Raw genomic sequence first — 26,048 nt, forward strand, 5'->3', positions numbered from 1 at the left:
CCACCCTCTACTGTATACCACCTACAGCCACCCATCAAATCGAAAGCCCCATACTGTACACAATGCGCTAAGCAGCGCAGAACAGAAAGAGATTCAAATCACTGTACCTCTCGAAAACCCCAAGAAAGCTGTCTGATCCCACGTTTTCATGCATTCCATCTGGAACGAATGCCTGCTTTCCTGTCTTACATTATGCGTGTGAAAAGACAACAGCATGCACAGCACACATGTATTAGTCCTGACTGCTAGCTGCCTCTTCTCTGATAGCATGCAGTAATGCAGAAGGAGATGGGTGCATGTCACCAACGAGACCACGTTTAAAGAAAAGAAAAATTGATTCCCTTCTCCTCCTCCTCCACCATTTAGTCAGGTTGCCATGGAGAAGAGGCAGGGTGTTCAGCTGCTTCCCAGCCCTAGCCAGACGATACGACAGAGGAAGACTGACGACTGGCTAATCAGAGGAACCACACATTTTCACTGCACCGAAACCCTCTGTCTCTCTCTGTCTCTCTCTCTCTCTCTCGCTCTCTCTCGTTCCCGCCCCTTCCACCAACACCACCCCAACCCCTCTCCTTTGCAATCTGCTGTCCCTGACGGCTTTGTATGCAGAGCCTAACAGGAATCAGACACAAACACAAAGCTCCTGGGTAAAACTCTGTAGTGTTTATCCTCTAACCACTAGAATCATCTGTATGATTACTTAGTCTTGTGCATTTTTGCAAGCATGAATACGCTGTCTTTCTTTCTACACACTACAGACCAGACTAACACAGCTACTACTAATACATCTGCATTCAAGTCATTCTGTCATGGAAATCCATTTCTGATACCTAGGGGAGTTAGCCCACCCCTGGCATACAAAGCATATTGGTTTGCAGACGTGTGTCAAAGTAATGGCACCAGAGGAGCATTTCTAATGATTTGTTAAACCTGCGCACCGGGATCTGTTTTGAAGATCGTATCTGAGGCGGATCTCTGTATTAACCCTTCTTGTGATTCCACCTGGCGGCACTCACTGACCCCCTTCTTAACATCAATGAAGACAATTCAGCAAAAGAGACGAGGGGCACAACGCTTCAGATGTATGACCCACCGCTGTTTAGATCATTCAAACAGCACCCCCTTTACGTAAAGGTGTTAACACAACTCCACTGCTTTTGTGTTCCATCTCTGTGCTTTTAAAGGTATTGGTTGAAATAGTTTGAAAAGGACTGAAAACACCTACATACCAAGCTTGGGGAGGTTTCTTGTTTAAAACTACGTTTCAGTTTGTTTTTGCAATGGAGTTTTTTTTTGGAGACCAGCCAGAATATGCTGACTGTCGACGAGTTTCTCCGAGTTTGTATGAACAGGTATTAAAAACTAAATGCCACATAACATTTACAGCACGTTCCGGATTGCAAACCGTCTGGATTATTTGTGATAATAAACAGCACATGAGTCACGGCGGCCAGCGGGCTCCTGTCTGCCTGTCTCCACACGAACGGGTTATCTATCTCAGGAATGTCATGAAGAGCACAAAACGAAAGTACTTTTCGAAAGCAGTCTTCTTGAAATGTGTCAAACTTGACAGCGGTTAGAGGCACAACTTTAGAAGCTTGTATCTCAAAACAGCAGAAGGACAGCTAAATGGATGGAGGTGTGGGTGTGGGGGTTGCTTGATCCCTTACTGTACATCAGGGATTTTTGTTAGAAAGTCCTTAAATCAAGCTATACAATTATACCATTATTTATGCCATCAAAATGTGCCTTCTTGCAAACTCATGTTGGGCATGAGCTCCACAGATCTGCGGTCCCCTGCACACACCTATCCTGCTTTCCCACAATCAAAAGCAGTTCATGCAAAATCACACTCACCACGACTAATAATAGTAATAATCAGAACGCCTCTTGACAGTGCATTTCATGCCATGTTGACCCACGGCTATTTCTGATGAGATTTCAAATGAAAATTGCTGCACAGGTCTAATGTGCTGTTGTCTGTTGTACAGTACAGTCATCTCCACCCTTATCAAGCCATCGCCAGGTCTCCATAACAAATACAGAGCCCTGGTTCTCAGAATAATCTGGCAATTGAATTATTTTAAGTCCCCGTCTGGCAAACCCTTATCAGGCCATCGCATATGCAGGAGACTTCTTCATCTAGGAAGGCTAACTCCTACACATGCTTCCTCACAGCCCTCCCTGAACAATACTACACAATAATAGCTCATCTGTCAAAGAGATTCGAAACATTCCCCAGCCGTTTCTCATTCTTATACACAGAGCTGCAATACTGCTGCGCAGAGTCGCTAGTTAACCCCCGTCAGCCTCACCTTATTACACATAGGGCCATACAAAAAATTCTGAATCGTTTCCCATAACCTGTTTCAATAATAAAATTAGCCAAAATGCAAAACAACCTGCCAACAAAATATATACCTGACTGTGTTATTTTCATCTTTCATCAGCATCAAAAGCATGGTGTTGGTGTATTCATAACCCCCAACAAGCTGAATCACTCTCTGCCAATCAAAATCTTGTTATTCTGCGTTAACAGCGTACAGTGTAGATGAACCAACAAAGGTCACGTGACAGCAGCCAAGCTGAATGGCTGATCTGCTTGAAATCAGACACCAAGTGAAAGCAGAACATACAGTAGCTGACTTTGTTATTAAAATACAGGATCATAAAAAAGCAAAAAGACGAAAACAACCTGTCACTTAGAGGGCACATCAAGTTAACCAGGGGACAACCCTTTACCTCGCTAGTAGAGAAACCTCGACTTTGTCTCTGATTTGATTATTTTAGTGCAAACCAATACCTTTCGATGGGTGAAAAATCTGGAATTAATTTGTGGTCGTAAATCAAAACTATAACTAATAATGACCTTCAAATGCATCCATGGCATTGACCTGTAATGTACAGTACCTATACGCGAGGAGGTACTGTGGAGGGTTGCAACAAGTCTGTGTCTCATCTCATTCTAAATGAACATCACGACCATGTGGAGCTGTTCTGTGTATTTGTAAAACACATCATATTATTTAGTTGTTCGTATACTCACAAGGCATTGCCAGCAATCCTGTTTGGAATACAGCGATCTCCAGGTGCTGTTAAAAAAAAAAAGAACACAAGAAACTCTTCAGTGCCTTGTTTTTTTGTTTTTTTGATAAATCCTAGCTACGGTAAAACATTTTGTTTTTATAATTGAGCACGGACATTTGAGAGGACTCGAGTCTGTCTCAAGCTGAAATTGAACAAAAGCCACTAGTTTTGTATTCAGGATGAAATTTGTTTTTGTGGCTATTTTTACTCAAGTCTTTAGTAAAGATGCATCTCTTAGTGTGGTGGAGAGGGAGTGTTGCAAGGTTGCAAGGTTCAGTTCTACGAAATGTTTTTATAGAAAAACAACAAGACAGCCTTCAGAGAAGATGCTGAGGGAGGCTTGTTGTGCTTGCTTTTGAAAGTACTGGTATTTACACAGCAGAAGGGAAACCCCAAACAAGGAAACCATTTCCTCTATTAAATATACAGCTACAGTGGCAATGCTGGGCTTTCCATTCTGTGGTGCGTAACTAGCAAGGTATTATATATATATATATATATATATATATATATATATATATATATATATAAATGTTATTAACACTGTATGCATTATACACAGTATAAATGTTTATTCTAATTAGAGCCAATAATAAAACAGCTGCATTTACAAACACCCCCTAAAACACCACTGGGTTAGCTGTACAGTATGACCGAGTCCTATTAAAATACAAATGCATTTTGCTATTGTATGCTTTTATGGAATGAAGGTACAGTATTCACTGAAAGCTGTATAACTGGCACTAGCACCAAGTCCCCCCAGGGTTGGGGCGCTAGGAATAGGCTTTGTGAAAACGTTGCAGGATAGCCAGGGCTGGGGGCCATTATACAAGAACACAGGGTCACTGGGGGGTCAACTGACTGCCCACGTCAAATGGTTTGCTTGTAACGGCTCAACGTCCAGGATTTAGTGCATTTCTATGTTAGGTTAAGATGGGGCTGTGGGGTAAAAAATTAAATAAACAAATAAAAACCACAGGAAGATGCTCTAAAGCATTTGTTAAATGTAGTGGAGTCAATAACCCCACCAAGTATGTCTTTGTAAATATCGTGCTCTCAACTTGCTCTAGAAATCATCATAAAAGCAGTGAATATTAATAAAGAACAGTAATCCGTTCTGTATCCACCCATTGAAGAGGGATTTTTGTGTAAATGCATATTGTAATTAGTGTGTATTTATTGTAATGAATTAATGGGAGAGTCTGCCTGCTGTGTGTGATTCCTAAGTGTGGAATCTAAATCAACCAAGGTTCCAGTGGGGCGTCACGTATAAAAAGGTTCCATTTATTCACCTCAGGGCTGCTGCAAAACCAAAGCCAACTGCTAAAGAAGCTGAAATTCGCCAAAGTGTGCGTGTGTGTGTGCGTGTGCGTGCGTGTGATAGAGAACCAGGGTTGGATACCGAAGAGTGAGTAAGCAAGTCGAAACTGCCGACAGTCAGGTAGTGTCACATGAGCTGTTCAGTGTGCTGATATGTAAATAAATCTTGTTTGCCTGCGTGGCGTATCAACTTCAACCTCCGTCTCGATCTCCTGCCTGTCACTCGGCAGTGAATGCACGCACCCACACGGCAGACAGCTACCCTGTCACAAGCATTAATACCCTGTACAAGGGCTTTAGGGGAGCTCCCTAATAAAAGCTGACTCTCAAAAAACAACAATTGTGTGGATATAGTAATTGTTACAGCTGTGTATAATGATATTCAAAACAAGATTCACTTATCCAACTTTATCACTGCATTTTAAATCACAAATCCTGCCTTAAGAACTCACGTTAGTAAAATAACCATATTAAAAAATGACAACCACATCTGGACACAGCATTGCGTTTTCGTTTAGTAAAAACATCGATATGCTTGCTTTAAGAGAAAGTGGTTTATTTATAGAGCCCTGGTTTTGATAGGCGTCTTCCATTGCACTTCTGTTAAATTACAATGATGAATAACCTGCCTTGGGGATTTATACTGGGGTAATCAACAGCCATTTATTTCTCCCGCTGCACCCACGCTGAATTGAAAAATGACACTGCAGGAAAACGATTTACACACAAAAATGAAACACTTCAAAATACAGGCATATTAAAATGTCATTAATAACCACATACTTACAGGATCAGGGCAAAAAAAGCTTTGATTAAAAACATGTTGTTAATGTTTGCAGTACTATCCTCACAATAGCACAAGTGTGTGCTTCGACTGGGATCTACAGTGTTACTACATGTAGTTCATGTACCTGTATGCAAGAATGTGAACCCTCCAGACTGGGCTGGTGAACTGACTGTATAATATTAGCAGTCTGGCTCTCTGACTTTATTTCACAGTTTTAAGTTTACTGGTTTATAATTTTAGGACAGTGGTGTTTAAAGTAACAGTAAAGAAGATTTCTGACTCCTTGCTGAATCACCTTTTTATTTTAGACAGTGCACGGTCAGCCCAAACCGACTGCCTGGAAAAATAACATCAAATATTCCCCAGTTTCTTTAATACTAAAAGACGGCTCTTTTTTGTTTTTAGAACTGTTTTTCATGTTCGTCATTGCTGCACCAAGATGAGGAATGACAAGTAAAAATCGCTCTGAAGGATCCTGTCCGCCAGCGCCCAGTCAGTGTGCATTCTGTCTCCACCTCGCCAACGGAACACGGCTCTTCCCACGCAAGATACAACTCCAGGCTGATGTGTAGGCTGGGGGCAACCGCATCTCAATGGATACCAGTAACCCTTGTCAAAAATGGGCTAGATCTAATGACACCTTTTGGAAATCTCAAACTTTGATTTTGTGAAAGGTATTATTAGCTACTGTCTATTGTTGTAATGCGTTATGTGTTAATTTATAGTTGCTGAACAGAATCTTTGTTTTTTTTTATTTATGATAAGTTAACGCAGGGTGTGTAGGGCGTCTCCTAGATACATTTTGTTCAGTTTAAGCAGAGACGCACACCCAAACTGCACAAGACAAAATATATGTAATAAGAAAACCTGTTGGTGTTTTTCTACTGATTTTCAAATAAATAATATTTGTTATCCCATCGTATACACATTTAACCACATTTTAAAGATCTACAGATCAAAAGCTGTATAAACACTGCCATTGCTTAAAAGCATTAGATATTATTATTAACTAATATTGCGTTTGGTAATAACACAACAAGATCCTGTATGCAGGTACTATTCACGACAAGTGAATTTAAAAACAGTGGAGTATCTTACAAAATATCCCCCAAGCTCACAGACACAGAAGTCATGAAGAAAGGAATTGAATCCAGCAGCCACATACTTGAGAAATCCTGGAACAAACCATGAACCCAGCCTACAAATTCAAGTAAATGGACAGAAGTGGTTTTCAGCTGCAGAGCTGATAATTCTGCATGTTTTCTGCTGGTTATATTGGATCAAGAAAAAATAAAAATCGACCATGATGCAGAAATAATCTTTAAGGTTTAACTGAATTAAGCAATGGTTTTGTTGTTACTGTTTCAATTGAAATCATACTGTGGCACAGTGCCTGTGGCCTCTTTATACAGTTTCAATACTATTAATGGTGTTTACATATTATGCCTGTCTTTCACACTGCAATATTATAGTCGATTCACACCTTTAAACTCGCGGTTGTGAGCCTGAGCTTGGTTTTGAAATTGCAGCAGAAAGCATCTGTAGAAAAACAGATAACCTGTAAATGCGTCTGCCACTAAGAAAGGGGAGATTTATATCTTTGACTAAATTTGCCAACATTTTTTTCCTAGCTAAAAACAGGAGGTATTGAAGTAGATTCTGCATTTGGTTTAAAAATAAATGGCGTCATATCTGCGTAAAAAAGTTCACTTGGGCTGAATACAGCAAGCCTAGCTTTCTACCATAAAAGGTCATTTTAAGCTAGAAGCTCAAGTGCAGAAATTGTTCATCCCAGCTCAATCTTTAAAGACATCAGTGACTCATGATGTTACAGGAACAGATCGAAAACTCTACATATTAACTTCTAGTTAGAGGTTTGCTAACATTTTCTCAGCCCAAATAAAGGTCAACCCTCTGCTCCCTACAATGAAAATAACAGTGCAGTAAATAACAGAAACAAAACAGTGTAAAGCAAAATCTAAATTTGTAATTCCAGTTGCCAACATAGAATCCGTAAAGTGCTCCGAAGGTGATAAAGTAGAACGGAGTACAGTACTATAATTACAAGTACTGGAGCCTTTACTTCTCACATAAAGCTTGGAAAGTTGCACCACCAGGTTTACGTTTCAAACTAAAGTTATAGGCTTGTGCTTGTCAAATTCCCAGGAAACTACTGAGCAAAGCAGTCAAGCCGGAAAATAAACACAAGACACAAATCAAACAAACGAACGAACCGCAGTGTTACGTTCGTGACCTGCAGTGCAATATTCAAACTAAATTCCAGCCCAGAAAGCAGATATTCAAATGTTGGTCTCATAAACCCCCTCAGGCCGAAACAGTGGAGGTAAAGCAAACTGAAGGACACACCAGCTCAGCCCAGATACAGTGTACATTTCAAGAATGCAGTACAGAGCCGACAGACTCCAAAAGCAAGCCCTGGATTGCAGTCCACAGTAATTGCTGTAGCGCTGCAGTGGTTAAGACTTCTAAACTGCTGAAAGCCTTTGAGCAGACTGCAGGGATGATGTTTGCATTGTTTTCGTTCGCCCGCCACTAGAGCAGGGCTGCCCAGGGAGGAGAGCTGATTTGAATTTGAAAATCAGACGATTGTTGTTTGAAATAAAGAACAGAATGACAGCCTGGTTTTTATTACTAAAATAAGAGTTTGGGGATAACGCAGTAATGCATCAAGGACGTTCTTTTAAAAGAACGCTCCTAACCAGTCACAGTGTTTCATCCATTTGCATTCTAAATGAGGTTTAGTGTTAGCAGACTATTCCCTTATTCACCATTCTCAGACTTCCCATTGCTAGGAATGTGAACTGACTCTGAAGTGATCACACTTATCACAGCGTGAACGGTCTCGTCATCAAGGAGCTGTTCATGCGGCTATAGGAGAGAAACCCACGACTCGTATGAGTTTCTAACCATGAATATCATCCATAGGTTTAAAAACACTAAAACACTAATTGAAATAAACCATGACTTCCCGTTTCCTCTTAGTACCATCAGATCTTCACTGCCCACCAATTAGACTGACCTTTAACTACATATATACATATATACTATGCTGCTTAATAACTACTGGAAAAGTACCTCTCTATATATGTAGTACCCCCAGTTTGGGCTTGTCATTTTACAAATATTTATATCTTTGTAACGTGCCTATTAAAATGTTTTCTTCATCCACCCCAAAGTAAAATTACAAAATATGGCTAGCAACACTGTTTGATAGCAAGTGGACCCTATCTAAGGAGTTCTCTCCTCTTTCATTGTAGTACTGTGGCAGTCCCTCCAGACTGGTCACAAAGCCTACCTATGTAAAGATGCATGTTAATGAAGGCAGGTGCGTCAGGGCTCCTCCTGAGTGCATGAAGCCTGGAGAAACACAGCTCTGATTCCAGCAGAAAAGCTCCTCGTACACCCACCCAACCCCCCCGCCCACTTCCACACTTCTAGAACGCTTGTTATGTATTAGAACACAAATAAATGTCACACTGTGTCCTGTCCCCAATTAATGAATTCAAAATGGGATTTTTAAAAGTCACCATTTAACTGTTTGTTTCCAATTATTTGTTTAAGTATTTAGATTTAATATAAAAGCAATACTGTTCTACAACTGGTCATGGTACAATATTTTGCCTTATAATGTTCATTTTGGACGCACTGGATTCTGTGCACAGTAAAGAGTTTCATTAAGGAAAACTGTTGGTGTGGCTATGTAATGTTTAACAAAAAATATATAGGTTTCCGTTTTTTTTTTTCTCTCAAAGGAATTTGGCAATTTGTCACTCTTAAATCAAACTATATAAATCTAAAAGCAATCTTTTACAAAATCTTCAGAGGGATTATTTATTTATTTTTTTAAATAATAAACCTTATTTTAACTTTGGCATCCAATGCACAGCATTACAGGGTTGATTTAGTACGCATGAGACAGTACAAGCGAGCTTCTCTATAGCATTTGTAATATACTGTTACAGCAATTAGGGTAATGATAGCCAGGCAAAAGCACTGAAGTCTGGAGCTCCTCCAGCAGAGCTATTGAAAACAGACGATACAATGGATGTGACAGGAAGACAAGAAGTCACAAGCACTCCTGCAGCACAGGACTGTCATCGTCTCAGTCTAATGAGCTCCATGCATTCTTTCAAACCAATCGACCATCTCCTGTTTGCATTAACGGATAATGGCTTCTTGCAATCCATTATCAACGGAACCCTGTGCACCAGCGTGGTATTATATTAAATACAGCAGCGTATGATGGAATCAATGCACCAAATAAAAATGTAACAGTATGTTTTGCTGTTCTACTATGCTTTTCTTAATGTTATGCATTTACCATAGCTTACTGGTTTGCCATGTTTAGTAATATGCTTTGCCATACCTTGCTGGTGAATTTTAGTATTACTACAGATATCACTGTGGACTGTTTTAAAGTTATGGACAGGATGAGCTGAAGTAATCTTAAAAACCTTGGCTAGTTTTTCAAAATCCTTTAGTTTCAGATCATCCATGGCCTTTTTCATTTGAGTCCTTACATATTTTTTTTTTTTTTATAAATTTTCCATTTTTGTAATTACATGCATGCAATTTTAGAATACAAGCATATTCTCCAATACATATCTTCATACGTGTTTAAATCTAATCCCACAACCCACTCCTTCAGTGAGAATTACTACAGAACAGGAACAATACCATAACCAAATGTTATCATATTGTATCATATTATCATTGTTTAAGTCACTGTGGTAAGCCAACAGTAATATATAATCACATATCTATTTTAGTAATTAGTTTAAGGAAGTCATTTTATTTTAGTTTATCCTCTCCAGCTGGAACACATTTAGCATTAGCTGTTTCCATTCTGTGAAATTTGGACATTTCTCTCCTATCCAGTATTTAAGGATTCACTTTTTTAGTGTCAAAGAACAATCGCTTAAATGTTTGTAATGTTCAATGGTTAAACCTCAGCCTAGCTGTCCAGAGCTGGTACCATTTGTAAAACAGACAATTAACAATAGAAAGAGTATTGAAAGATGTGATTGAAAGTGAGGCTGCTAGGAATACTAACTGAGCGAGGAAGGGTTTAGTGTGCATGCTGCCCTTTCATGCAGTGCTCTCAGCAGCAGCGTGCTACCCTTTCATGCAGTGCTCTCAGCAGCAGCGTGCTACCCTTTCATGCAGTGCTCTCAGCAGCAGCGTGCTACCCTTTCATGCAGTGCTCTCAGCAGCAGCGTGCTACCCTTTCATGCAGTGCTCTCAGCAGCAGCGTGCTACCCTTTCATGCAGTGCTCTCAGCAGCAGCGTGCTACCCTTTCATGCAGTGCTCTCAGCAGCAGCGTGCTACCCTTTCATGCAGTGCTCTCAGCAGCAGCGTGCTACCCTTTCATGCAGTGCTCTCTTTGCAGCAGCGTGATATTATATTTAACAGAGCAGTGTATGATGCATTCCTAGGTTAGCACCTGCTGTCGCTATATTAACCGCATTCTGCGTCTAAAATCCAAAGTGTTTCTGCTCCCCGAGGCGGAAAGATTAGTGACCTGGAAAAACAGCAACACAACATAGAACAGTTTCTCTGAGAACAAGCCAATCAGAACAAGCCAACACCAGCCATGTTATTAGCGGTGGTGTCTTCTTCAGACAAACTGGCTGAGCAACAAGCCTGGAAAGGAAAGGCCCAGTTCACAAAACTTTGAACGGTATAGCAAAAACATTTCTCTGCTGTTTCTGACAAGGGAAGATTATTAGTGTGATCAATCTAAAAATCAAATGTGTGTTTTGAATGGTCTTTCTTTTTTATATTTCCATTACTAGTGTGCAGTGTTTGCTAGCATTCAGGGGCGGTTCTGTCAAACAGACATTTCTATGCCAAAAAAAAAAAAAAAAAACATGAGTTATGGACTTCAAAAACATTACTTTCTTCACTGATTCAAAACATGGACTGCAGACCTCGGCTCATAGTGGGAAACTAAAAGGCCCCTCTGGAAGAACTATAGTCCCCTCCTGCAGCTTCGGGCATTGCAGTCCCTTGTTGGTAACTATAGTTCTTCCCTCGGGGGGCCAGAGTTTCCCACTATTAGCCTCTTCTCCAGTTGCTGTTGGTTTAAGAATAGGTTTGGTTTAATTACATAAATCAACGCTAGCTATTTGTGTATCGTTAAAAGAAAATGGTAAAAAAAATGCTAAATAAATGCAGTAGTGCAAAGGAGAGCACAGTACATGTGAGTGTGTTTCACCCGCTGTACACAACCTGTATGTAGACCTTTCTGGTTAAAATGTAGATGGATTAGATTAAAATGTCAAAAGAGACTGCAGCAGCAGATTGAAAAACACAAACCTGACAAAAGCTGGTTATTTTTAGCTTTTTGTAGACACAGTTTCTTCAGCCAGTGGAAAAACAAGAAATGCAGTGAAGGTGACAAGAGCTGCTGCTGTCGTTTTTGTTTAGCATTATCCCTGTGAGTCACAGCTGCTGAAGCAGAAGCTCAGTAAAAGCAGGCCCAGCCTCCAGGAGACAGGAATCATTTCTCACATTTCACTTTACCAATGAGAATTGTAATACATGCCGTTGTTCATTATTATTATTATTATTATTATTATATAAAAAACCTTCCACATGTAGCTCACACTTTGTGTATTCATTGGCTCTTGTATGACTAATTCGTGAATGAATTGATTCATTATGTGGCCCTCTGATGGCCCTGCACTCGTTGACAGTGTACTGGTGGGTGTCTTTAATGTGAAGGTATTTCCAAAATGAAAAGTATAAATGTTTGTGTTGTTCTACTACAGTACAATATGCAGGACTGTAGCTTGCAGCTGCTACTGTCACTTTTCAATTATGACTTGACCTACATTTTTCTTAAAGATCATGGAGATAATTTTAGTTATCTTTTTATATTCAAACATAAATCTATCCGGTCATTCGACTTGTTTGAGTGTGTAAATCTACAGGTGACATAATATGGAAAATGTGTGGCCTGTATAAACAGGAGCGGGGGCTAAAGATAAGACTTCAGAATCCATTTCTGACACGGCACTCTGTGTATGTTCATGGGAGGATTCCCTTCAGAAAATACATATATATATTAAAAACGCCAGAACTTTCTTAGTACAAAAATAGATTTTGGTTCATTAATCTGACAGCAGAAAATGTCACACAAAGCATAACTTCCGAGCACTAAGTTCACTTTGTCTTGAGACAATCACAATGTATTTATAAAAGAACATGCTACTACTTAGAACACGTCTCTGTGATATTTCAAACAGAACAACCTTTTCTCCTCTGCTTTCCATGTAGGGTATTTTCTTTAACAAAATCTCCTAGTTCAAGTTTTTGGCATTGCTTTTTGGGGAAGTGGCTTTTTTGGGGGGTTTTTTGAGCTCTTGACCGCACAGATGATGTAACAAATGCTCTTTTTATTCAACATATGATCTGTATAGCGTGCATCCTTCCTCTGCATGTGTAAATAATAATGCAATTCAATACTCGAGATTATACAACCATGTAAAACAGATATGAGAAGACTATACAACTGTAAGTTATGAGGCTACAAAACATAGCCAGTGTCTTGCCACATTGTCTGAAGTATGCATTGCTTTTGCAAGCGATACAGTGCGTCAGAGGGAGCAGACAGAGCCAGGCTTTACACATGAAGAGCCACATTTAGTAAACTTTTGCTCCAGTGCCACAGTGATGGTTTTTTTGTTATTTTTAAAGGATAAACAAAATGTTTGCAGTGCATAAGAAATACACACCAAAGAGGAGCACTGTGAGATACATCTACCACCCTAAAGGCCAGTCTTAATAACAGCCATGCAGTCTCCAGTCTCCCACACAAGCAAAAACACTTTCAATATACTGCAAAAGGATTTGGATTCAAATTAGTCAGAAAAAAACAGACTCGCTTTAAAACCCTCACTTGGCTAATTCTCTGTAAACTAATTTGACAGTAGTTTCTAAATCAAGAGAAGCCCAGAGACCCAAGACCACACACAGAGCCCTCTTCACAAAGCTTTAGCTCGTGTTTAATAAAGAATGTGTGGATAGATTAAAATCACGTTTTGTATCGCAGCCTGTCGAGAAGAAAACAGCAATACCCGCTAACCACTTCATGCATATCGAACCTAGATCAGCCCAGGTCTCTTTACAGAAAGAAGACACACTGGATACAAGCATCATTTCATCTGGCTGGCACTACACTGCTGTGCAGTAGATGGTGCTGGCACTTACTATAAAGACTGTTTGGATGATCTCGCCATCACTACATACGGCAGGCAACAGAACTGAAGAGCAGCTCCAGAACCCTAGCACCTTAACAAAAGCTAAGAAATGTTTATATGAAGCCACTTGCTCATTATGTTTTAAAGCTAACCACAGAGTTACCATTTCCATTACCTGTTAAAACGCAAACGCTGCAGGGTTTAGGAACAGCTGTAACAATATTTGCTCCCCCCCCTCCAAACGATTAAACTTACTTAGGAAAAAGCACAGGTTATTGAAACTTCAGTGCAACCTAATGATGCATCACATATATATTTTATGAAAGATGCAGCCACAGGTGTTTAGGTTGTCATATTCACACGTAAATGATACAATCCTTTTCTGTCTGCAGAGGGAGCAGAGTTCAGGTTAGATTAAACTGAAATACAGAAATGTCCCTTTTAAATGCGATGTTCTTACAAACAGCAGTGTAATGGTTGCGTAAGCCAGACTCAGCAACTTCCCAAAGAACAATAGAATCATTTCTTGTCTGATGTTTTAAAGTCTGCTAAAAGCATTTGCTTTTTCAGGTTATTCCTGTATATGCAAGAACAATTCACCTCAACCAACTCATGGACCTCTTACTCAAATTGCACGAGATGACATTAGAATTATAGACACCCAACGCACAACGTATTAACTGCTAGAAAACATAACCAGGAATCTCCAGTACAGCACAGCATACATGCTTTCCAAAGCGTTTCCTCCACTCTTTAAATAACACCTATTTATTGGGATGGAGAAAAAACACCTGCTTATAAAACTAAAACCAAACAAGTAGGGAAAATAATACAAAGTCTCTCCTCTCATTAGGTAACTTAAATATGAATCTTTCTAGGACTGGAGTAAATGCTTTGAAAATGCAGCCCTACATATCTATTAATTGGTAATCTGTAAAGAATAATTAAATATATGCTTTGTACACTAAATGCTGTATGAAGTTTCAGTGAAAATAAACAACACACACACAAAGTTCATTGAACAGGAAATACAATTCAGTTGAAACTGTGGTTACACCAGTATAAGCTCACAGTTTCCTATCGTCAAACTGTACTGTATTAGACATACACAGCGTAAGGACTGGAGTTCCTGTCTGAACTTGTGGCTTCTAGATTACTTTTATTTTCTCGATTTACTTTTCTCAGCCTCCATAGGAAGCAAACCGCAGTCTTCACATAAAAACACACTCAACGTGCAATAACATTATCTTCATTTTAGACTTTGGATTACAGAAGCAGGCTGTGAATGTTTAAACAGTACACTTTCATGTTTTACAGGATGATAGGACTGCATTTACAATAGGCGGTAATGGCCATCCGTAACCTCACACGCTCAATTCGCTGACTTGAGCTGTTAATGTTTAAATGTCTTCTCATCTATCTTGTTACATACGTGTCGATCTATCAGCCACAGACAGCGGCGAGCATTCTTCCATGAAACCAACCGTTCTGATGAATGTGCTGTGAGAGTGGTATAAACAGAATAAGGAATGCGCCGGCTCTGTGGAATTAGAAAAGGTATATCTTTTTTTTTTTTATCATGCTCAATAGTACCGCACCTTGGACCTTGAATAGATTCAAAGTGCTCAGGTCTTTAACCTTAGCTGATTCACACAACTGTAAAAACGTAGCTACTATCCTTCTGTGCTTGGGGAAGCCTTTACTCTGTTAAATGTTACACTTAACTGTGGCAGCCAAAAGGTGGGCACGGCTTTAATTGTGCTGTGCTTGGCAGACCACGTCGGTCATTAAAGACCCGAAAGTCACTAATGCAAGAAAACAGTGCAGTCTTTGCACTTTATGTCAGTTTATGACCATTTCTGTCCCATAGTTGCGGAACATTGATACGGGTGGGTTAAAATAAAGAGCTAAATATCCCTGTTTTAATTCATAATAAATGTTTATTTCTGCCTGTAAAAATAATATCAGGAAGGTTCATAATTATATGATTAGATGACGACGGAATTTAGAAACACATCTGGTTAGATCAATTGAGTCGACCCCATTGTGTTGAACTAAAATACTAACATAATGATCTTTTACATGCGAATACCACCGAGAAAAAGGTGTATGACACATTCTGTTTATAACGCTCTCTCAAACAGGATACTTTTCTTGTGCCCCTGTATAAAGGATTAAGCCAAACAGACCTTAAAAAGCACACCACGGTATGCTTGCACAGCAGTTTATCAGCATCAGATGCTTATACGGTACTTTGCATTTACCATAGTTTCCCATGCTTTACTATAATGTACCCCTCTGTGCTTTCACTTACTGTATAAAATTACACACAGTGAGACTGTACATTCCGATGTCCTGCCAGATACAATAAAAAGCAGATGCACACAAGCAGAGACAAGGCTACATGTGCAGTTTGACTGCAGCGTTCCTGCAGCTGCTGTGCTTGATTGTTACAGGGGACAGGTACCGCGCTGTCAGTCAGTCAGGAGCAGACAGTCAGTAAGTCTGAGGCACGTACCTGGCCTGGTGTGCAGACGAGATGAAGCTGCGCTGGGCTGGAGAGCGGACAGCAGGAAGTCAGCATGGCATCTCTAAGTGATGAAGTCACACCCTTCACAGGTGTAGAAACGCACAGCTGGGAATGAACAAAAGACAGCTCTGTCAGTTAAGCACACAGCCTCTGTCTGAAATCCAACAGCAGTCTTCACTCAGAAAGCCTTCAACGAGCAATCACATTAGATTCATTTTGGGATCACAAGACACTTTGGATTCTACGGCAAGCTTACAGTAAACTATTCTACATGATGGTTTGATTGCATTTACAATAGGCGGTAAAGAACTTAACAGCCTTTAAGAGACGTCATCCATAATCTCAAACCCTTAATTAACTAACTTTACAATAGCTTTCAAGGACTGCAAACAGTCTAGATTTCAGATAATTCCAAGTTTAAAAAAATTGTATTAATTATATATTATTTTACCATGCCTTATTATACCGCAGTAACCATTTCCAAGTTTCAATAGCTGTACATTAAGTAACGTATTACACTGTATGCATACAGTGCTTTTGAAAGCACATTTAAAATGCATATTTAGCAGTTGGTTACGTGCATGCAGTCTCTTTACGATGACTGAAACAGCAACCTTCTCATCCAGCAAATTCATGCGCAGTGACGCTATAAACCTCTCTGACCTTGCATAGGTTTCCCTACCGCCCACTCTTGTCTCTAGCTAGTAAGATATTAGCAGGACTTCTGTGGTGAAGAAAGAGGTGTCAGAAACAGTTAACAGCATGATGCATGTTTATGAGCGTGACCTATAACCTTCTGTACAGGAAACCGAAGAATCAAATTACAAATGAACAAAACAGGAAACTTAACTCAAGAGTTTCCCCGTGTGCACGTAGTGTGGTGTATGAATGCTGCGTGTGCATTTTCAAAGAGATTCACCGAGACAGTAAAGTACATTTCATACACTGGTAAATTCACATGAACTACAAATCAATTCATGACACACTGCACCCTTACTCCTAATAAAACCTGCTTGTCATATTAGTTCACCATGAACAGGCGCTTTACCAAGTAAACAAGGGCTGTATTAATAATAGTTAGCGTGTGGTTCTAGATTAGATTGTGGGTGCAAGTTGCAGCTTTGTATACTGTTTTTGTAAGTGTGTTTCTGTGATGGTTCTATGTGTATGGAGACGGAACAAACAGAGAAGTCGGATGAAATGAATTAAATTGGGTCAAAGAAAAATAACATTCTGCAATTACAGTACATCTGCATGGGGTTCACAGCATGGTGTCATAGTACACTTCTCAACAACTGTCTTAGCAGGTTTCCAAAAACTATTATGCAACAAATTGTCACAAGTTGTAAAAACAGTACATTTCTAACAGATGCAGTCAAGACCAAACGTAACGAGACAGAGACCAAGACCTTAAAATGTGGTCTTGAGACTCCATCTCTGATTTCTAAAGCAACCTGTTTTAAAGACTTGACCATAGGCTTGGCTATTCGGTCAGGAAAAGGACAATGCTTTCTGTCTCACTACAAATTAATATTAAACTCTTCCAGCACCAGTGACAGACCTATTGCATCTGTTACAATTGAGAGCCATTTACCCGTTCTAGTGAGGACTTTATTCAAAGGATATGTACTCCATAAGCCATCAATCACAACACTCAATTAACCAAATTCACTTTACTAATAAAGTGGAGTCGTCCGTGTGCCGCCAAGCCAGGTGCGCAGTGCTGTCATCACACAACACCACAGAGCATTCAGAGAACACATGCATCCGCCCGGCTTGACGCACACGCACACGCACACATACACACACAGCTGCAGCCACTCTGCCTCCTCAACGTTTACTTTGGGTTTCAGCAAAAACAACACAACAAAAAACAGAATGAAGTTTGTCATGCTACAGGAAACAGCTTTGGTTTAAGAATATGAATACGGTACCGTCCTGTTCTAAATGTCCCAATGCACACTGTAACTGCGGCTGCAGTGTATTTGTTTGGTAACGCTGCAATGGAACTCAGTGCCTTTTTAGGGTGCCTTACAGTAGATATGGGTGTAGAGCCACCAATGGCAGATGGGAAAGCTCCAGTTCAATTTGCAAGGTGTTTAATTTGACACATGTTGATTTTGGGGGCGACGGACGGAGGGTCAGGACAGGGTTGTAAAGCTACGCTATTCATTATACACAAGCAGAGACTCAGAGCACTATGCTCACTGACACAATGCAGGGGCTGTTCAGTTTGCCATAACTATGAGCTTTGAGAATGTAGCTCCTCTTATAAAAGTGTTCCAAAGTAAAAGCACAGCAAAGTGCAATAAAGCACAATGAAAGCATGGTAAAGCATAGGCAAGCATTGTGAAGAATAACAAGGTATGGTAAAGCATATTCAGAAACATGACAAACCAGCGCAAACTACGGCAAATGCATAGTATAACCATGGGAAAAGCAAGGTAAAACTACACAAAACACTGTGGAACTTTTATAAGGAATACAGACCTATCAGCAGAAACCAGGTGACCCAATACAACAGAGATCTTTCCTGTTGATTTAGCATTTGCCTGCAGCCAGTAAGTGAAGCCGTGTACAGTGCTGCTGTAACCAGCCGACCACACAAGGCCTGCAGTTCCTTTCATTTCTCCAGTGAATTTTATCTAGAGGATGATTAGCTGAATTTTCATCATACAGAATAATTTTTAGACAAATGTTAAACATCTACACGCTAAATATCACAAGTAATTGGAACTGTGGACAAGCACTGTAAACGCAGTAATGACTCATCCAGATTCAGGGCCGGGCGCTGGCATGATTTCACATCCCTGCAAGAAGCAGCATCGTGTCACAGAATCCATAAACACTGCATTTCCACCGCCAAGCAGAACTCTCTTTGAAGGGGCATTGTGATGGTTAGAACCCTGCTTGTGTTAATGTACATTGTGGGGTTGTTCTGGTGTTGGGCTCAGAATTTCCTGCCTGGGCCTAGTTACTGTGTTATAATGTGGTCAATCAGTTGCTATGAAAAACGCTGTCCTCAGTCTAGTATGTGAGAGAGAGGGAGACTGAGGGCAGGGAGGCTGGCATTCAATGTGGTACTGAAAGCAAAAGAGCTAGGAAGCCATTTTGATTTGCAGTTTGTTTATTTCTTTTGACTGTTTGCTGTCCTTACCGAATAAAAATGCATGACCCTGCGAGACTCCTGCCCTGCCAGCTTGACCACTTGTGTGCGTCACACACGTTAATTACACCTGCACTGTAGTTACATACTTATTTTTTCCTGGATAATATATTTCACGTAAACCTATTTGCAGAAATGGCCCAGTCCACCTTACGTGTGTTAGAGCAACATTAAGGACTGGAAATCATTTCTTATGAGTTTTTATTTTATTTGAATCAGGAAAACATTCCTTTTGGAAGCCTATGGCTATATAACTTTAAGAAGAAGTGTTCAGCCTCCATTGCAATGTAGGAGGGTGTGCTCCAAACTGGAACATGCAACATGGAGCGCGACAACTGTGAATGACACACATCCCTGCAGAGAGCTCTCTCTCAAAACAGTGCCATACCAATGAGCAACACTGCCACACAAGAGAGAGGGCGCTTTGGGCAAAGAGAGCATCTTGAAGAAGCAGCATGAAGAGGAGGATTTAAAACGTATGTATGGGTGGATATCCCTTTTAAGGATCAAATTCCACAAGACTTGAGTATACAGCGATTGATTGGGTCTTGTCATGTACACTACAGCGTTGTAAGCATTTATTTTTTAAATGGTTACTGTAGGACCATTCTACCCATAAACTATAAAACATTATATACAGAAATAGTAAAATAAACTCCATGACAAATGTTTCGACTCAAAGTCTCTCAATGCTTTCAACACCAGAAATAAAACAAAGATAAAATTCTGTTACTTGTGGCCTCCGGCTATGACAAGTTAGGGAAACAAATAAGAAAGCCAGATGTTACTGTATGAAATTCAGAAGTACACGATAGCAACCAAGCAGCAAACGGACTATAACGTGTGCATCTCTTCTGAGACCTCGAAGAATCTGTAGACAACGCTTTTTTTTCACTTCCGTTTAATAACACTAAGCAGCTTAAAAGAGGTTCTAGCCCTGTTACAAACAGTGAAAGCAGAACCATGTTAAAAATACAAATAGCTACATGGGAAGGTAGGAAAAGAGACAACAGACATGTGTGGTCTATTCCTAGGATTGGTTTTAGACACCCTACTTTGTGACTACCTGCTGTAAGAAGTCCCTGTGATTGAATTTGCTTATCCACGACGGTTTAAAAGGGCAATGGGACATTTCATAATTAATTGCAATGAACTGACGCTGGGGATCCAGCTGCACTACTTACTGCTATTCTTAATGCAATACATTCATTTCAAACCCATCTCATACGGCCCGGTTTACCAACAGTATTCATGAACGGGTGGCATCCGAGCAGTAGCATTAACCTTCATTGCTATTAAGGGTGTTAAGCACTGGGGGTGTCTATGTTTAAACAGCATATGGTTTTAATCCATCATTAAAACGGCAGGACTGCACGGATGCAATATGTTCTGGGATGGGAATGAGACTCTGGTTTGAAGATGTAACAGCAGTCTGTATACACAGGTGATCTGAAGTGGTCACTACAGCCAGGAGATGCTAGCTTTAGACTGCAGATCAATAATAAACATGCATGTCTGAATTTGTTTTCAGAATTAATATAGCCGTTTTCCTGATTAGTAAAATAGCGAGATGCTGGCACAGCCATGGTTTTCCCAGAGAAATAAACAAGAATATAAATGATCAAATAAATCACAGAACTGTTTGCACAGCGATGATAAACTGCTGCTAATGTGACACTCAACGCGTGACTCATTCTTTCTGGGATACAATGATTAATTAAAGAAAATTAGGTTTATCGGGTAATGAGACCTATGGGTTTTTTCCACTTCTAAAAATGATGTATTTATGTCTAATGGATTACAGACTTCAATACTTTACTCAGATTCTCTGAAGTAGTAAACAGCCCATGGTTTACATTGAAAGGATCCTTCAGTCAAAGCGAGTACTCAGCAGTTTTATCAGAGCAGATGTTAAATCAGTTATTTTTAAATAATATGAATCTTTTTAAATAAATATCAATAAAAACAAATATGCAATAAGAACTAGGAGGACGTAGACTAATCGATAGATAAAATATGTGATCAATTCCAGCATAAAATGCATAAAAGTCTTATTTTAATGTTCTAGGTGGAGACCCCAGAAATAGACCCTAAATCTGCTTATTACTGCCAAAAGCCTGTGTATGCCATCTTATGAATGGTTTTCATAAAAATGTTTTGTAATATTTCTACAGTAGAATGAATACCCCTTTATAGAACAGGTGTGTTCTACCTACAGTATAATATTCTGGATAATGGATGCATGCTACGTTGATAGTTTTTTTTTTTTTTTTAAGCAACACATGGTATAGCACTTTTTTGTATGTCTGGTTTTGGATTGGTTTAAAGAAGTGAAATTATCTCCACCAGCCAGTTGTTTCCCCTTATGTCTGAAATGCTTTGCAGCCAGTGGCATGCTTTTGAAGACACTTCTTTGATGGGAAATAACTTTGAATTGCAAATACATAAGGACTACCTGAAAGCAAGGAATGCAAACTGAGGACTTCATTAACCTAGTACGGTGGGAGATACCACCATAGTCTACCATAGCTTCTTTCAACTGAACATGCGGGACCTGAAGAGTGAAGATCAATGGAACTAGTTTGCAAATGGATCCTTGCCCCCTACAAAATGTACAGAAAACAATGGACCCACCTGCATCAGGGTAGGAGACTAGCAGGAAACAAGGTGCACCTTAAAATCCAGCAGCAAGCCTGCCTCACACTCCCTCATTACTACAGTGTTTAATGAAATCACTGTACGGACTCACAATGTGGATTAATGTCACAGCAGTTTCTATGCTGGACACAGCCAGAGGGCTCCTTCTCTAAGTGTGCACGCATTCATTCTGAAAATACAGGATCCACCTCATTAAACAATGGCACGGAGCCACCTGTCTACAGCATGCGCTGTGTGCGTGGTACAGCGGTAATGTAATGGGTAAAGAAACCTTTCTCTACAGGAAGCTCCCTCCAGGTGTGTGCAGCAGCAGCACAGGGCTTTGCTGCTGCTTGAGAATCATTACCATACACCAAGTGACAAAGCGGAGAGTCACAGGGGTTAGTTCAGAAGACAGCTCATCAACAGAACCTGCAGGATGTTGCACAGTAACACACACACACACACACACACAAAACTTGAAATAATGTGTTACTATAGTAGGATTACTGTGCTGCATATCACAAAAACATCACGGATCTTCTCAGTCATTAGGGCATTACACATTGAAAAACTGATGTCAGTGTTATTACCAGGTTTAAATACAGGGACTGGTGGAGTAACTGATGAAAGGGAAGAAAGCAAAGGATGCACAATAAGCTACAGCACATTCATGTATTTATGTTACCACTTCAGCAGCACATTCATATAGAGTGGCTCCCCTGAGGCAACAAAAACCTATCCGTTATGCAAAGATGAATTTTCCCTAATGCTTGCCTGTCTAAGGAATAACGTGGTACGACGAGTTAGTCACTGGAGGGGGCCGAGGATATGCCGACTTGTGCTTTTTCTTGTTCTCTTGCTGGAGTTTGGGATTTCTAGTGCTCTTCATAAGGACGTACAGTGCCAGACCAGTCTCAGACACAGTGCTGGGCATTCCCACAATGCTGCACCAATGAATGCACTCTCCCAGTCCTGACCTCTCCCTCCACTCCCCGGCAGAGACCCCTAACGCGCCTCAATGCTTGTGTGGAACTCTATCCACAGGGACCGCCAGACCCCTTACACTGCTTAACTAAAGCTCACAGGATTCAAATAGACACTTTCACAACTGCATTTTTCGGCAACAGTTTGACTTTGACACAGTTTATGTAACAACATAGAAACAGCCTCTGTGGCGTGGTCTATTGCCAGACCAGAAACTGGTCAGCTGGGTGCGTGTTCAAAGTCAAAGCAGAGCGAAAATGAACCCTTTTTATGTTGCAACATCTGGGATTTGACCAGATTACTGTGTTATAGGGAAAAGTGGTGTGTGTCATGGCAAATTTCGCCCCCCTGCCAAATTTGTCCGTCCCCCCCCCCCCCCCCCGAGTCATGTGACATGTCAGCGTCCTGTTGCTATGCGCGTCACTGCTTTTGCTCCACTGGTCTTGAGACTGACAGTTGGAGTTCGTTGACGCCGTCATACAATTGTGATCAAATAATTTATCTTTTTACAATACAAATTTATAAAACTACTCAGAAAACTACATTTATCATTGATATGGATCACTTGAGAGCAGAACATCGCTACTGAGTATCCTGAAAAAGCCACCAAAGAGAAGAGGGGTATCAGAAAGAAAGCCAGTACATTCGCTTTGAAAGGTAAAATAAATAAATAAATATCGAAAATTAATATGAATACATTATAAGTTATTGAAGCCGTCCTGTATTTCTGTATTTTGAAGACGTACATAGACATTTAAATAAATGATAAACGTGTGTGTGTGTGTGTGTATATATATATATATATATATATACACACACATAGGATATTTGGAATTTTTAAATAATTAATAGCAGACATTGTAGTACCAGAAAACAGAATTTGTATTGAAGAAGAAAGAAAAAAATAAAAAATATATATATATATATATATAAAAAAATTATGTAACTTAGGAGTGTTATAATTATAATAGACAGAGACGAGACAGTTTTCCATGTCTCTGTCAGTAGTGTCAGGTCTTTAGGGCTGCATCACAATTAATGCTTTTCTAATTCCTTTGAATAGGTTTTAGGTCATTCTTTTTAAAAACATTCATTTAAAAACCTCCACTCATTGAAGTATTTACTGTAGTATTATCTTTCCTTTTGTTTTATCTGTCAGGTAAGTACCTGTATGTCCCTGAGAAGACTGGAGAGTGTCTCTTACTCCCTTCCCGAGCTGTGAGAGAACCCCCCCTCCCAGAGGTACATTTCTGTGATGTGGAGACCATACAGGATTGCACTGGAGCTGATGGTGGAATGCGGGAGGTGTGGTGAATGGTTCCATGGCCAGTGCCAAGATCTACAGCCAGATGACCTCATAAGCATGGAGGAGTGTATGTGCTGCATTTGCAGAGTTACACACATGGGTAAGCATGGTAAGTAAAGGTGTAACAGGTTTATTTTTTACTGTATATGTTTTTTTGTACATTTTATACTAAGCATTCTAGCTTAGTATATTATACTAACACTCCAATGTGGCAATGCCTGTCAAGCAACATTACCATCATTTACAGCTATTTACATGTGTATTGTTAATAAGGCTCATTGTCTTCAGTGTTTACTTTTCATGAGCGCACAAACTACTTATTTTAAAGAATTAATTTTTTTCAGCAGACCCTGATTCTGTATTGATATCTTTATTTGGAGAAATATTGCAGATGCTTTTGCACTTTCATTTTTAATTGGTATGGTAGTCTTAGTTTCTGAGCTACTGAATTATTGCCTGACTTGAGTATTTCCAGGGCAGAGATATCAAAAGTAAACTGGATGTCAGTTCTAACATCCACCTTGTTTAATGTAGGGGGCTTTTTACCAAAGCTGACTTGCAGTATAGTTTTTTTTTTTTCACTAATGCTTACACATTAAGTCCTGGATAGCATGTTACAATGGAAATATGCAATCTGATCATGTACTTGTTTTATTGTGAAGAATACAGAAAATAAAGTTTGTTACATTTTTCAACATGTTGTGCCTTTTTTGTGAATGTCTTTCTGGTTCGGACAACTACACCTGATACACAACTCACTAAAATGATTGAGTTCAGATTTCTGCTCGCCATGCAGTGCTCTGTTAAGGGTTCACCAGCACTAAGACTGGACAACTCGGATCTACATTGACTTCTACTCTAACATTTACACAAATCGGACATCCTGTATGCTTCATTAGTTAAGAGCCTGAATTATACACACTATAGTCAGGGACAATATGTAGTGGTTAACAATCACATTGCTTCTAGTTCCAAATTTGTACTTTTGAGTGTTGGAAGTTATGGAAGAAACATTCTTATTTTATAGCATATGATATAATTTGGCTTCATACATATTTAACAAATGCATATACAGTATTACCGATAACAAAGGAACAACAACCAATCTGCAGACCTGCTTTGAGAAATGACAGGCTCCATTCCTGGATGATGCCAATGACCTGTCAAACAGTGTAGGAAGTGGCAACACATACCATGAGGGTGTATTACTTCATCTTTTAATGACAAGTTATATGGTTAAACTAAGAGAAATGTGTTTGCAGATTTAGTGCAAGACCATGCATGAATAATGCTAAAGATTAAATCTTTTGACCTGTTCATTCCTTTAATTTTGGACATTCCCTAAATATTTCTCACAATATACACTGAAGCTACTGTATAACCTATATTAATCATACTGCCTTATTGGAGTAAATAACAATATTTGTTGATCACAAACTTATTGGCACATTTTCAATTAAAGTCTGTGTAAGTTAAGGTTAGTCTTAATTGAGCTAGTCACTATTAACACTATTCATCAATTAGAAACCACTACTTATCAATTTAGCAATATTCAAAAAAAAAACATTAGCTGTAAAACAGGCATAGAAACTGAAGCAAAGTAGTTTGTGCACTTAGCACAGCATGGTCAAAACAAAGGACTTGTATCTAGATGTGAGAAAAGCACTTGTTACAGTAACTACTACAGCAGCAGGGGGATCGATAAAGAGCGTTGTGGGGAAAAATCGTAATACAAAAATCCACAATAAATCAGGAAGTATTTGAAGACTAATTCAACTGAAAGGATGGAAAGAAGTGGACGTCCCAGGAAAATTACGACTACAGCATAAAGCATTGTTCGAGCTGCTCGCAAAAATCCAACATTAACAGCCAAGGATTTAAAGAAACATCTGGTATAGCAGTGTATGAAATAACTATACAAAGTCATCGAAACACAAAGGCTTATACGCGACCTTAATGGTAACCACATTTGACAACAATTCAAAAAAAAAAAAAAAAAAAA

The 26,048-nt window shown here is 39.6% G+C and overlaps 1 protein-coding gene across 17 annotated transcripts in view; it reads right to left on the bottom strand.

Annotated features, from left to right (window-relative positions):
- Nucleotides 1-26,048, bottom strand: part of LOC117428161 (membrane-associated phosphatidylinositol transfer protein 2-like) — an 85,405-nt gene that overhangs the window by 57,221 nt on the left and 2,136 nt on the right. For 14 of the 17 annotated variants that reach the window (XM_058994520.1, XM_058994513.1, XM_058994516.1 and 11 more), the window contains exon 2: nucleotides 15,939-16,055. The exons of 1 other annotated variant lie outside the window; for it this stretch is intronic. The gene's annotated coding sequence lies outside the window, so the exon portion shown is untranslated. Of the gene's footprint in view, nucleotides 1-107; nucleotides 445-3,046; nucleotides 3,093-15,938; nucleotides 16,056-26,048 lie in introns of those variants that run through there. 2 more of the 17 variants (XM_058994504.1, XM_058994505.1) reach the window with 2 other exon arrangements.

This window comes from Acipenser ruthenus, chromosome 21, assembly GCF_902713425.1.
Source record: "Acipenser ruthenus chromosome 21, fAciRut3.2 maternal haplotype, whole genome shotgun sequence".
Taxonomy (NCBI): Eukaryota; Metazoa; Chordata; class Actinopteri; order Acipenseriformes; family Acipenseridae; genus Acipenser; species Acipenser ruthenus.